This window comes from Vicugna pacos, chromosome 12 (assembly GCF_048564905.1).
Source record: "Vicugna pacos chromosome 12, VicPac4, whole genome shotgun sequence".
Classification (NCBI taxonomy): Eukaryota; Metazoa; Chordata; class Mammalia; order Artiodactyla; family Camelidae; genus Vicugna; species Vicugna pacos.
In genome coordinates, this window is record NC_132998.1 from 41,642,309 (window position 1) to 41,654,665 (window position 12,357).

The following is a 12,357-nucleotide window of genomic DNA, read 5'->3' on the forward strand; positions in this document are numbered from 1 at the left end:
ATACCAATTACTTTTCAAGAAATCATCATCTGATCATCCTATAGGGAGAAAAATACCTGGCTGTGAAATATAAGAATTCCCATCCTTCTGTCATAGTTCTTATTATAAACTAAAACATGATTTGCAACTTCAGTTTATACAGAAGACTCTTGTGAGCATTTGATTGATATCAGTCCTCCCTCTGAGAGATGTACCTATTTTAAACATTAAGACAAAACTGGTCTGCTGAGGCTACACATTTGAAGATTGATTAATGCAGCACATCTATGTCTCTTGGCCAGGACTCCTAGTGTTTACTCACTGGGATCAATGAACAATGTACTAACTTTGACTGACTAACTTTTAAATTTATGAAATAAATATTAGGTGTCATAGTTTTGGGATACTTTGTCAGATTCCCCACATTAAGCAATGTTATAGGATAAAAATAAGGGATTTACTCTAAGTAGTGTTAATTTTTTTCATAAGATAGGCATTTTAACATTTAATTATTGACAATGTATCTGTGAGTTTTTCTTACTCCAATTATAAAGCAGCAAACTGAGGTACTTGCTTCCTTTCTGACTCTCATTCTTATATCCAGAACAGGTCTTCTGACTTTGAAGGACGTCCTTCTTCTGTTACCGAGTTTCCTTGTTGTTGTGGATTTTTATCTTGATGTCCACAGACTTATGCTGCCTTGCCTCTAGTAGTGCTTTAGACCTACACTCTTAATTTTTTTTTTTACATTTTTTATTGAGTTACAGTCATTTTACAATGTTGTGATATACTCTTTTAATTTTGATCTCTGTAAAAGGTCGAATAAATAAAAGGTCAAATATAATGGTGACAATAAGAATTAATGATCTACATTAGCAAATAAATGTGTTTTAAATTCATACTCAGTTTTTTCTTTAAAATGAAAACTAGTAGTTGACTATGCATTTTTTCCATTACAAATTAATACTTATTTAAGTGCCTTTAATCTATTAAAAACGTATCAAAATTCTGATATGACTGTGAATACCGCAGGTCTCATTGTTAACATATGGACGTATTTCAGTGAATTTTATTTACCAAGTGAAAATAGGAATCAATATTCTCAATTCCAGGCACAATCCTACAAGGTTTAATAATTAGTCTGTTATTTAATAGTTGAAGAAATAATATTTTAAGAAAATCCCAAGAAATGGGTCTTAAATGATTATGATAATTATTTCCTTTTTTTGCCTCAAATATTATACTGCAAACCACTTGATACTTACAGGCATGTAAAGAATCCTATTAAATGCTAAAATTCCAGTGGGTAGCACAGTGGTTGCCAAGTCCAGGCCCTTACTGTAAGCATTTTCTGAATGAATGAATGAATGAAGTATTTACAGCCTATGCACAGACTGAGAGTGGCGTGACAGATTTAAATTGGATCATTTGTTGTTTAATGTATTTTAGACAATCTTGTTTCTATCCTTGCTTTTCCTGGGGAAAAGATAAGGAGAAATTTGCTCAGATACAATAAGCAGGAGGAAGAGGACTTTGGGAGAGAATGAGATTCTCAAGAATCTAGGGCTCTGTGTTGTGGCAACATTGGCAATGTCACTCAAACTAGTTAGTGTAGTGGTGGAGTGTATTTTGGAAGGATAGGATCAGATGGGATGCTTTTATGGAGTAATAACTGAAGTTAATTGAACAACATGAGTGAGAAAAATATTCCAGGCAAAAGAACAGTATGAGAAAAAAAATCTCTTGAAAAAAGAAAATAAGGGTAGGAAAACAGAAGGTAAGTGAGTGTGGCTACCGTTTTGTAAGTAATCCCTCTGTCTCATCAATTCCATATGAAGTGTCCTCTCAAAAACTTCTAATAATTATATTTTATTCCATCTTTTGGTTTTTATTCATTCATTCAATATTTATTGAGCATCTATCTAAAAACTGTACAAATTACTGGGTAGCACAATGGCAGTTAAGACAAAAGTTCACTGTATTATATGGGAAACAAAAGCAAAGACCTTAAAATGACAAAGTTTACTTTTGAAGTGTAAAGAAAATGCTGTGGGAATATGAGCAAGTGAGTTGCTAATTGTTCTTAAATAGAGAGAGTTTAGGAAAGGTTTTTCAGAAGAAAGAGTTTTAGCCAAATCTTGAAAGAAGGATTGGTGTAACAGGCGGATAAGAAAGTAGAGTGGAAAGGCGTTTTAAGTATTGCAAACAACCTTATTAAAGACCACTGATAAGGTGTTTATGAAACCATAGTAGGTGGTTTGTTTATAAGCACAGAGTGCATGGCAGTGAGAAGTGACCTGTGAAGAGCAGATCAGATCACAAACAGATACTGTATTTTATTCTGTGTGCAGGGAAAGGTTATTTAGAATTTTAAGCACAGAAATGAATTGATTAGATTTACAGTCCGTAAAGATCATGCACAATACCGTAGAGAATGGCCAGAAAGGTATGGATGAGCAAGACAAAAAGGAAACCGAGCAGGAGACTTACAGTCTCTGCTAAAGATTGAAGTCCCTAAAATGAAGCTCCATATGAGAATGGAAGAGTGGATTGATTCAGAAAATAATGGATAGAATCACTCTCTAAACTGAAAATGAGTCCCTGTTGTCTCATGAATAAAGTATACTGTCCTTACCTTCACACTCAAAACCCTTAATTTTCTTCTCTCAACAAATCATTCTAGCAAAACTATACTTCTAACAATACTTTGACTCCATAAAACCTATTGATTTTACCCTGAAGAATCTTGACTTTTTAAAATTTAGAATATGGACACCATATAGGCATCAAATGACACTTTTAATAATAAGTATTTTTAGCATAAAATCTTTTTTATTAAGTTGTAGCCTCTGTTAGGGAGGAATCATTTAAATTTTTTGTTCTCACTCAAAGCAAACAGAATGCCTTAAACTTGTATGTATCAATATATGTGTGAATGAATACGTGAATGAAATACATGAATGAAATATTACCATTTGACCCAGTTTTTCTCCTAAAATTCACAAACAAGTAGATTAGCAAAATCAACAGAAACATCACAAATGTATGTGCTTTGATAAATAAATATAAGCTAAAATTGTGGGAAATTCTGTGGGATAACCAAAACATGGACTTCATATGTGACTGTAATTTTACTGGACCTCTTCATTAGTCTCTGAAATCTTTTGCAACTAAATCAGTGAAAAGCTGTAGACTTTAAGAATATGAGAAAATGAGTTTTGAAAATCTGATCCTGGAACCCACCTACACTGTTGATGAGCATAAAGTTTGGTGCAACCATTATGGAAAGCAGTATGGAGATTCCTCAGAAAAGTAAAAATAGACTTACCATATGACCAGCAATCCCACTCCTGGGCATATATTCAGAGGGAACTCTAATTTGAAAAGATGCATGCACCCCAATGTTCATAGCAGCACTATTTATAATAGCCAAGACATAGCAACAACCTAAATGTCCATCGACAGATGACTGGATAAAGAAGCCATGATATATTTATACAATGGAATACTACTAAGCCATAAAAATGAAATAATGCTATTTATGACAACATGGATGGACCCGGAGATCATCATTCTTAGTGAAGTAAGCCAGAAAGAGAAAAAAAAATACATATATCACTCATATGTGGAATCTGAAAAAAAAAAAAAAGACACAAATGAACTTACTTACAAAACAGAAACAGACTCGCAGACATAGAAAACTATCTTATGATTACCAGGGGAGAGATGGGGTGGAAAGGGATAAAATGGGAGTTTGAGATTTGCAGATACTAACTACTATGCATAAAATAGATGAATAACAAGTTTCTTCTGTATAGCACAGGGAGCTATATTCAATATCTTGTAGTAACCTACAATGAAAAAGAATCTGAAAATAAATGTATGTATGTATATGTATGACTGAAACATTATGCAGAATACACAATAAATTGGCACAGCATTGTAAACTGACTATGCTTCAATAAAAGATTAATTTACAATTTTTTAAAAAATCTGATCCCTTCTAATAAGGAAATAACTGAAAATCCTATATATGCAAACAATGCATTTCTTCCTCAATATTTTCTTGAGACTAAATAACTTGAGGATTTTTTTGAACACAGATATAAATTAAAAAGGTAGAAAATGGAAATTACGATTATCGTACTGATGTAACCTCTAATCCTTTGACTATTTCATCATTCTTTATGAGATTATGCTTACTTATCCCAAGAGTTTATTCATAATTTTAAAAAGATGCATCCACTTTGTCAAGTTGATTATTATAGATAGTATTATAACTCTATCTGCTGAGAATTAAATGCTGCATTTGTAGCAGCATTTGGTTTCTCTTTTCAAAGGGTTCTTACTCAAATGTGATAATATCTGTAAATTTTATCATTTAAGCATATTTGCAGACTGCTATTTTCATAAAGGTGATTAATATTTTATATAAAATCAGAATAGTTTTGCTCTAATGCTTATAAGTAGAAGTAGAAATATCCTTATTGAATCTGGTAATGCCCTAGCAAAACTTTTGGAGTGAAAATACAACTTTACATTGATTTGTTTCCTAAAAAGAAGACTTGTTTCTCTCTCTGTGTGTGTGTGTGTGTGTGTGTGTGTGTATATATGTAGTAAGAAACTTAAAAAATACAAATAATAAAAAGAAGGAATTTCCTCCATAATCTAGAGGTTATCACTGTTAATGATATTTTAATATGTCCTCCTAGTATTTCATATTTATTACATATATTTTAAATTTATTATATATATAGTCATGTTTTAAACTTTCTCACGTAAAAATAAACTTTGATTATCTTTCAATATGATTAAATATTCTTTTTCAAAGTCATTTAGGAAGGCTAACTAGCATCCTATTCTATATATGTACCATAAGATACTTAATCATATCCTTGCTTCTGGACATGCAGTTTGCTTCAAATTCTTTGTGTATGCTCATGCATATGATGATACTGCTGTGATGCAGATTCTTGCCTCTACATATTATGTATCTTTTTTAGCATTTTCTTTTAATAGGAATTCTAGAAATAAAAATGCTGTGTCAAAGCAAAATGTAGGCACATTTACTACTATCAATCTGTGTTGTTAAACTGAACCATAGGAAGGCTGTACCAATGTATGTTCACACCAACAGGGTATGAGAGCAGTCATTTCCCTCTCCTCACTACTAAATTTTGTAACTTTAAAAGAATTGCACAATAAGAAATAATTTATTATGGAACAATTCAGAATTTTATTTTAAATGTAAAATTAATTATAATTAGTTAGACCCTATGAGTTTAATTCTTTTTCCCATTACTTAGAAGCTGGGAACTTTGGGAGAATGCTTCAATCCCTGTGCCTCAGTTTCTTTAAAATGAGGTAATAATAACACAATGTTTTGTGAGGATTGAATTAGGTGACACACTGAGAGGAATTCTGGTGTACAGTTATTATCTAAAACTTTCTGCTGCTGCTGCCGATGGTTCAGTAGTATGAAAATCACGATGGTCACGTTAGCATATTTCTTTGTGTCAATTTATATTTACAGCATGCTTTTCCATAAAAGTTGTACCCAAAATATCAGTTCTCTCATTTCCTTCTGCTGCTTTTCTATTGAAGTAGAATATCTATAGGGACACTCAGCATTACTGAAAACACTTTATAATGTTTATTGTTTAAAGAAATGTATGACCAGAGACAGATCGAAAAAAAGAAAACTACAGACTTTTTAATAATATATAGACTCTGTCTCACACAATTATGCTTTTTTTCATAAAATCCTTTTAAATTAATGACTAAAAATTTATTACTATGTATATTACTATGTGGTATATAATATGTATTACATGATCTATACTATATATGTTAATAAATACATAATACATTCAGTAATAATACATAAACATAATACCTACAGTTTATATATATGCAGATATATATATATATACACACACATACACACACACACACACACACACACAGTCCAAATAGTCTCATGATAATAATGGAAAGACATCAATTTTATTTATTTATTGTTTAAAATGTTTAAATTGAGGTAACATTGACTTATAGCATTATGTGTCGTGTACAACACTACATTTCTAATTCTGTGTCCTCTACAATGTGCTCACCATTAGAAATTTATTTTCCATTCATCACCATACAGTAAATCCCCTTTACTCATTTCACCCTCTCCACCACTACCCCTACCCTCAGGCCTCTTACCCTCTGGTAACCACTACTCTGTTCTCTGTATCTTCATGTTTATTTTTCTTTGGTTTGGCTTGTTTATTTACTTTACTTTTGTTTGTTTATTAGTTGTTTTATATTCTACATGTGAGTGAAATCATATGGTATTTGTCTTTCTAATCTGACTCATTTTACTTAGCTCAGGGTCCATCCATGTTGTTGCAAGTGGCAACATTTCAAGACATCAGTGTTATAATGCAAATTATTCAGTGTGTCTTAAACCTGAATTTGCTTTAAGTGTGTATATAAACTCCTTGTCAATTATTATGTTTCCATTACTCCATACAATTATTTTTAGGTGATCATTCTGATTCCAAATTCCATTTAGCAATGATTTATAGAGTGCATACTGTGTTCTGAGGGTTATGCTGAGCACATTTTTCTTCTACTTTATCTTATTTAATCACTAAAACAAACCTTTGCATCAGTGCAGCTTTTATCCCCATTTTTCAGTTGAGGAAGTTAAATTTTAATAAGTTTAAGAAGTTTATCAATGATTACACAGCAAGTAGGTAGGATTACTAGGATTTGAAAACAAGCATTCTGACCTTGAATTTAGTTCTTAATTTCCAAGTTATTCTATCCTTCTTATACAGTTTATTACTTTCAAAATGCATACTAACATATATCAATAAAAAGCTGAATTTATAACTTGTAATTTATATTTTAATGTACTTTTAAGATGTTTGATCAACTAATGTGTGTTTGAGCACCTAATTTTCATGCTGTATTTTAATTATTGACTAGTTAGAAATTGAAGAAACCACTTTGTATTTACTTTCTGCAGTACAGGGAAGAACAAACACAATGAAGTAGTCCACAGCTTGGAAAAGTGCAAAGATAAGGTACAAAATATGCATAATTTTGAATTCAACATTAATCTGGCCTTATCTCCACATGCCTCAGTGGGAAACCTCTATTTACTATTAAACAATGGGCCTTCATAGAAGAAAAAAAAAGTCAGTATAGCCAGAGTGTGAATTTTCTTGAGTAAAATGGAGAGCATTTATCATTTATGCAGTTCATAAAATCAGTTTAACCTCCCCAGACATGAGTGTGTATTTATAATTTAGATACTTAATTACTTCTAGCCAAGAGGGAGGCTTAAACATTTCTGTCCCTGACTTTCTGTTTGCTAAAGAAAGAGATCTCATTATAATAGTCTATCCTGGAGAGACTTTGGAGATCAGAAGGGAGTATTGAATTGTATAGCGGCAAAGGGGAAAAATATATATAGCATAACCTTGTTTTTCAGTTCATCCATTGATAGACATCTCTGGTTTCTTTTGCACAGTGAATCCTATTATCTGAATTCTCCATAGTCTGAAACAGACTTTGTGAACTATCATGGTTCAAGTATATTTGGTATGAAAAGGCCCATTGTCACATCTGAAATGTCTAGTATTTCCTTCCACTTGTAATTACTTGTTAAAGGTAGACTTTATTCATTAAACCAGAAAGGCTTGAGTATGGCTCTATCTTAGAAAAACAGATTTAGAAAGTCTTAATATGGACTTTAATAATAACTGATGTAGTAAGCAGAATTTCTACTCTTTTAAAAATAATACTAGTAGCACTGTTGTTATTTTAATTAATCCTCCTAACTCTGCTCTACACAATTTCTCAGTGTTCTTAAAGCCAGTAAATGGAGGATTCTTAGACTTTTTATTCCAAATTGTGACTTTGTTGTTACGATAGGTTCAGGATCTTTTCTTAGTTGTGACATTGTTTTCTTCATCTATCTCTCAACATTTTGCTTTAGGTATGAGGAAACAGAATCAGTGATGAATGGTATGCATGAACAAAGGATCTATATCTGAAATCTTAGGAGTTTCGTTTCTTTTTCCCTTCTCTTTTTCCAGATTCTTTTTAGATATGTGCTAACTTTATCTGAAAAAGAAATATTTTCTAGGACACTGGCACTAAAATGAAGAGTCTAGCTCTCTTTAAGTCCTGACTCTTTGCCTCTTTCCTGACAATAAATTAAAGCATAATCAGTATTCAGATTACAATATTGATTTACTCATAGTTTGTCATTGCCGCTCATATAGGTGTCATCTCAGATTTAAGACAGTCTTTTTACTCCCACTTAGGATGAAAAAATTATCAGTATCTAGGTTCCTCCTCTCTTCTGCTCTTTCTCCATGTTGTATCTATTTATCTACTATCCAATAATAAGATTTCTTTCATTTGAAAGATATTTCTCCAGTTGTTACTTTCTGTTTGTCTTTTTTATTAATTTGGACCTTAACTGAGTATTTTGTGACTGAAAGTTTACACTTGTACATCCCTTAGGCAATGATTATTTTATAAGACTATACACAAAATTACTTCTAATATGGAAGTTGAATTTGCAAAAATCTTAATTTGTACTAAAATTATTTGTTACAAGGTCTATTCCTCCAGAATATATATTAAAATAACTATAGTAGAACACTTAGGACTTATTTACTAGAGGAAAATATTTTTATTACAATTAGATTTTAGCTATATAATAAAAGTTGAAAATAATTTACATATTGATGGATGAAAGAAATTACAACTTCCTTTTCCTTGTGCAAGCTTTCATTTATGAACACAGACTTAACTGAGCTTAATACCATACTTAGATGAAGATGAGACTTCCACAACCTTTGGTGTCCAAGAAACAACTGTGAGCTCAGAAGTAAGGTAAAAAGCCCTCTGACCGCCTATGAACATAGTTGCTAAAGACCCTAAACTTCCTTAGGTGCTTGCCTTCAGCTAATTTACTGAAAATTCTATACAAAGTTAAGTCTTTCATAGGCTTGATGTAGGGAGAGAAGCAGAGAAACAAAAATGAATAAATTTATATTATTATTTTGGTATGAATATATGGATGAAAATGATACAGTTTTTAATACATCATTATTACAATAATAACTGTGATAATATATGTTTCAAAAAAGCAAAGACTATAAAGTTGCAAACATTTATAACATGGTATAAATTATGTCCTTTGACTATTGAATTAAGTCTAAATAGTCTATATTTTCTACATTGGACATCAAAGTATTTAAAAATCAGTAAAGATACTGTATCAGTTTAGAATAAGGTTCAGCTCATAAGAGTGAAAAAGCAAGTAAGTGGCATGGACAACCCAGAGATTTATTTCTCTCTTAATTACAAAATCTTGGCCTTGGCTAATAAGTCCACATTTGGTGGAGGTGGAGGGTAGGCTACTTACTTCTCTATACCATTTCAACATGAAATTCCTTCAAGTTCATCAGAAATGCAAGATAAAGTCCTGTTGTCATATGTAAATTTTAGAGAAGTAAAAAGAAAGACAAGAAACAGAAGGCACAAAGTGTACAACTCCCATATGAGTCGGTTACATTTAAGCACTTTTCCTGGGAGACACCTATTGCCCATCTCTAGGTATAAGGAAGACTGGGAATTATAGTCTTTTAGGTAGGCATGTAACTTTTGAAGAAATGCAGTTTGATTAACTAGCAAGAAAACATGGCAGAATGGAGACAGTGCAACTAACTAGTAGTCATTTTTAAATAGCTTTAACTTAGTTCATTTAGAACGTTAAGCATTAGAAAGAGCACTGAGAAATTATCCACGTGCTCTAGAATTTCACAACCTATAGAGGTGTTAGTTGCATAGTTTTGTAAAGCCATAGGACTAGCATTAGAAAGGACTCCACAGACTGTGCAGATGCTCATTGATTAGATGAGGGAATAGAGGTCCACAAAGACTGGATTGTCTGACCTCTCAGCATCAGAGCTGGGAAGAGAACTCCATCTCCTTATTCAAGTTTAGTTGTACATGATTTGTAAAATGTGTTTACAAATTTTGTTATATGATAGAGAGACATTACAAGTCAATTAATTGATCTGAATGGCAGACAGAAACAATTTAATTTCAAAGTAAGGAATGGTGGGGCATGCTTGCACATGGTTATATATCTTTAGTATTTTGTCATTAATAAAAGGCATCATTAAAATTTTTAAAGGACTATGAAAAGGGGGAAGTAATATAGCTTAGCATTTAAATTTTAAGTTTTTTTTCCTGTGTTTTATATAATTTATATGTGGGCAAGTATAAGAAAATTAATAGAACCCTGAAAACTTAAATCATATGTTTAACTTTTAAGATTTATGTTTAGAACTGATTAGCAGAAAAATATAAGACAAGACGGTGGATGTGAATTGGCATCATACTCATGTGGGTTAAAAGCCCAGCTATGCCTTCCCTAGGTGTAAACTTTACACTGGGAGAAAAACTGAATACTGTTTCCACTGTTCCCATAGGAGGAAAGGAACTTCATGCAAACACACAGTTTCATGTCAAGAATTATTTTAGTAATCTACTTCTGTGTAACAAATAATCTCAAAGATTAGTAGTAAAAAAAAATTTATTATCTCATGGTTTCTATGGGTCAGGAATCCAGGTGCTGCCTAGGTGAGTCATTGGTTCTCATGAGGCTGCAGTCATTTCAAGGCTCAGCGGAAAAAAAAAAAAAGTTTTTTATGTCATGGCTGTTGGCGGGATTCAGTTCCTTGCTGATGTTGTGAGGCTTTAGTTGCTGATTCTTGGCCAGAAGACTCTTTCAGTTTCTTGCCCTGTATACCTCTCCACAGAGCATCACATAACATCAGGGCAAGTAAGCAAGAGAACAAGAGAGAATGCCAACGAGATAGAGCTTGCTAGCCAAACAGAAGACATGATCTTCTGTAACTTAATCATAGAAGGGACAGCCCATCACTTTGACTTTTTCTGTTATTTAGAAACAAGTCTCTAGGTCTAGCCTACACTTAAGGAGAGGCATCACATAAGGATGTAAATATCAGGAAGCAAGTACCACTGGATACCATCTCAGAAGCTGCCTACCACAGGACTGACTGAAGCAGCAAGGAAGCCAGTGTGGCTTGAACTGAGGATGAGGAAATTTGTAAAGGAGGATATTGGAGAAATAACAAGAGTTAGATTCATGTATATACATTACCTAATTATAGAACTTGGAGTTTTAAGTGAAGGTAGAGCAGTCATAGGATTTTGAGCAGAGGTGACTGACATAATGCAACTTACATTTTTGAAAGACATCTCAGGCCCCTGCATTTATATATTAATAAAATTTGATATATATGTAAAATATACATTTATATGGGAATGGGGATGGTTGGAGTAAAGAGATAAGTTATGAGACTCCAGAAGGAATTTAGGAAGATGTGATAGTATATTGGGTACAGTGCTAGAAATGAAAAATTGAATGGTTGTCTTCAGGAAAAATATTTAAAACAGTTAAGATGAGCATATGCGATTAAGACATACAAACGACTATGTATGAAGTAGATAAGTAATACAGATATATTATACAGCACAGGGAATATACCACTATTTTGTAATAATTTGAAGTATAGCCTATAAAATATTGAATCATGATGTTGTACACTTGAAACTAATATAATAGTAGACCAACTATACTTCAATTGAAAAAATAGAGTTAAGAAGATTTTATGATAGACTAAATGGCCAGTATGAAGGAAAAAGAAGATCAAATGTAATTCCAGTTTTTGACCTTCAAGTTTCTTGGCCAGTAAACCTACAAGGATAGAGTTACCATCAGCTGCCATGGGAAAGGTCGTATTTGTAGTAGGTTATCTTTTGGGGAGGAGGGATCGAGTAGTTCAGTTTTGAATATAAACACAAACACATAGTGGAAGTGCCAAGTAGACAGTAGAGTATACCGATTTTGAGTTAAGGAAATACTTTTTTGGCCGTGCGTATACATTTGAGACATGCCACTGTTTACCTAAAAAAATAGAGGGGAGAATAGCAAGGGGATAGAGAACTACAAGTGTAGAACCTTGGTCATCCAACATTTAATAATGTGGAGAAAGATAAAAATCTAATTCAGAGTAAATAACAAAGATGCTTCCTTTTTAAATTAACTTGAGCTTTTCCTAATCTACCATGGAACTACTTTGGCTCAAGAGCTATGGTACATTTAGATTTCTCCGAATTAAGAGAGACTATTCCCTTGTTTTCAAGTGCAAGCCTGGAAACATTATTTTAGCTGGTAGTACAAAAGATAAACACTTCTCAATTGAATATAAAGCTATTTTCAGTTATTACCTATTCATTAAATTATCTATCTGAAAATATGTATTTATTTTT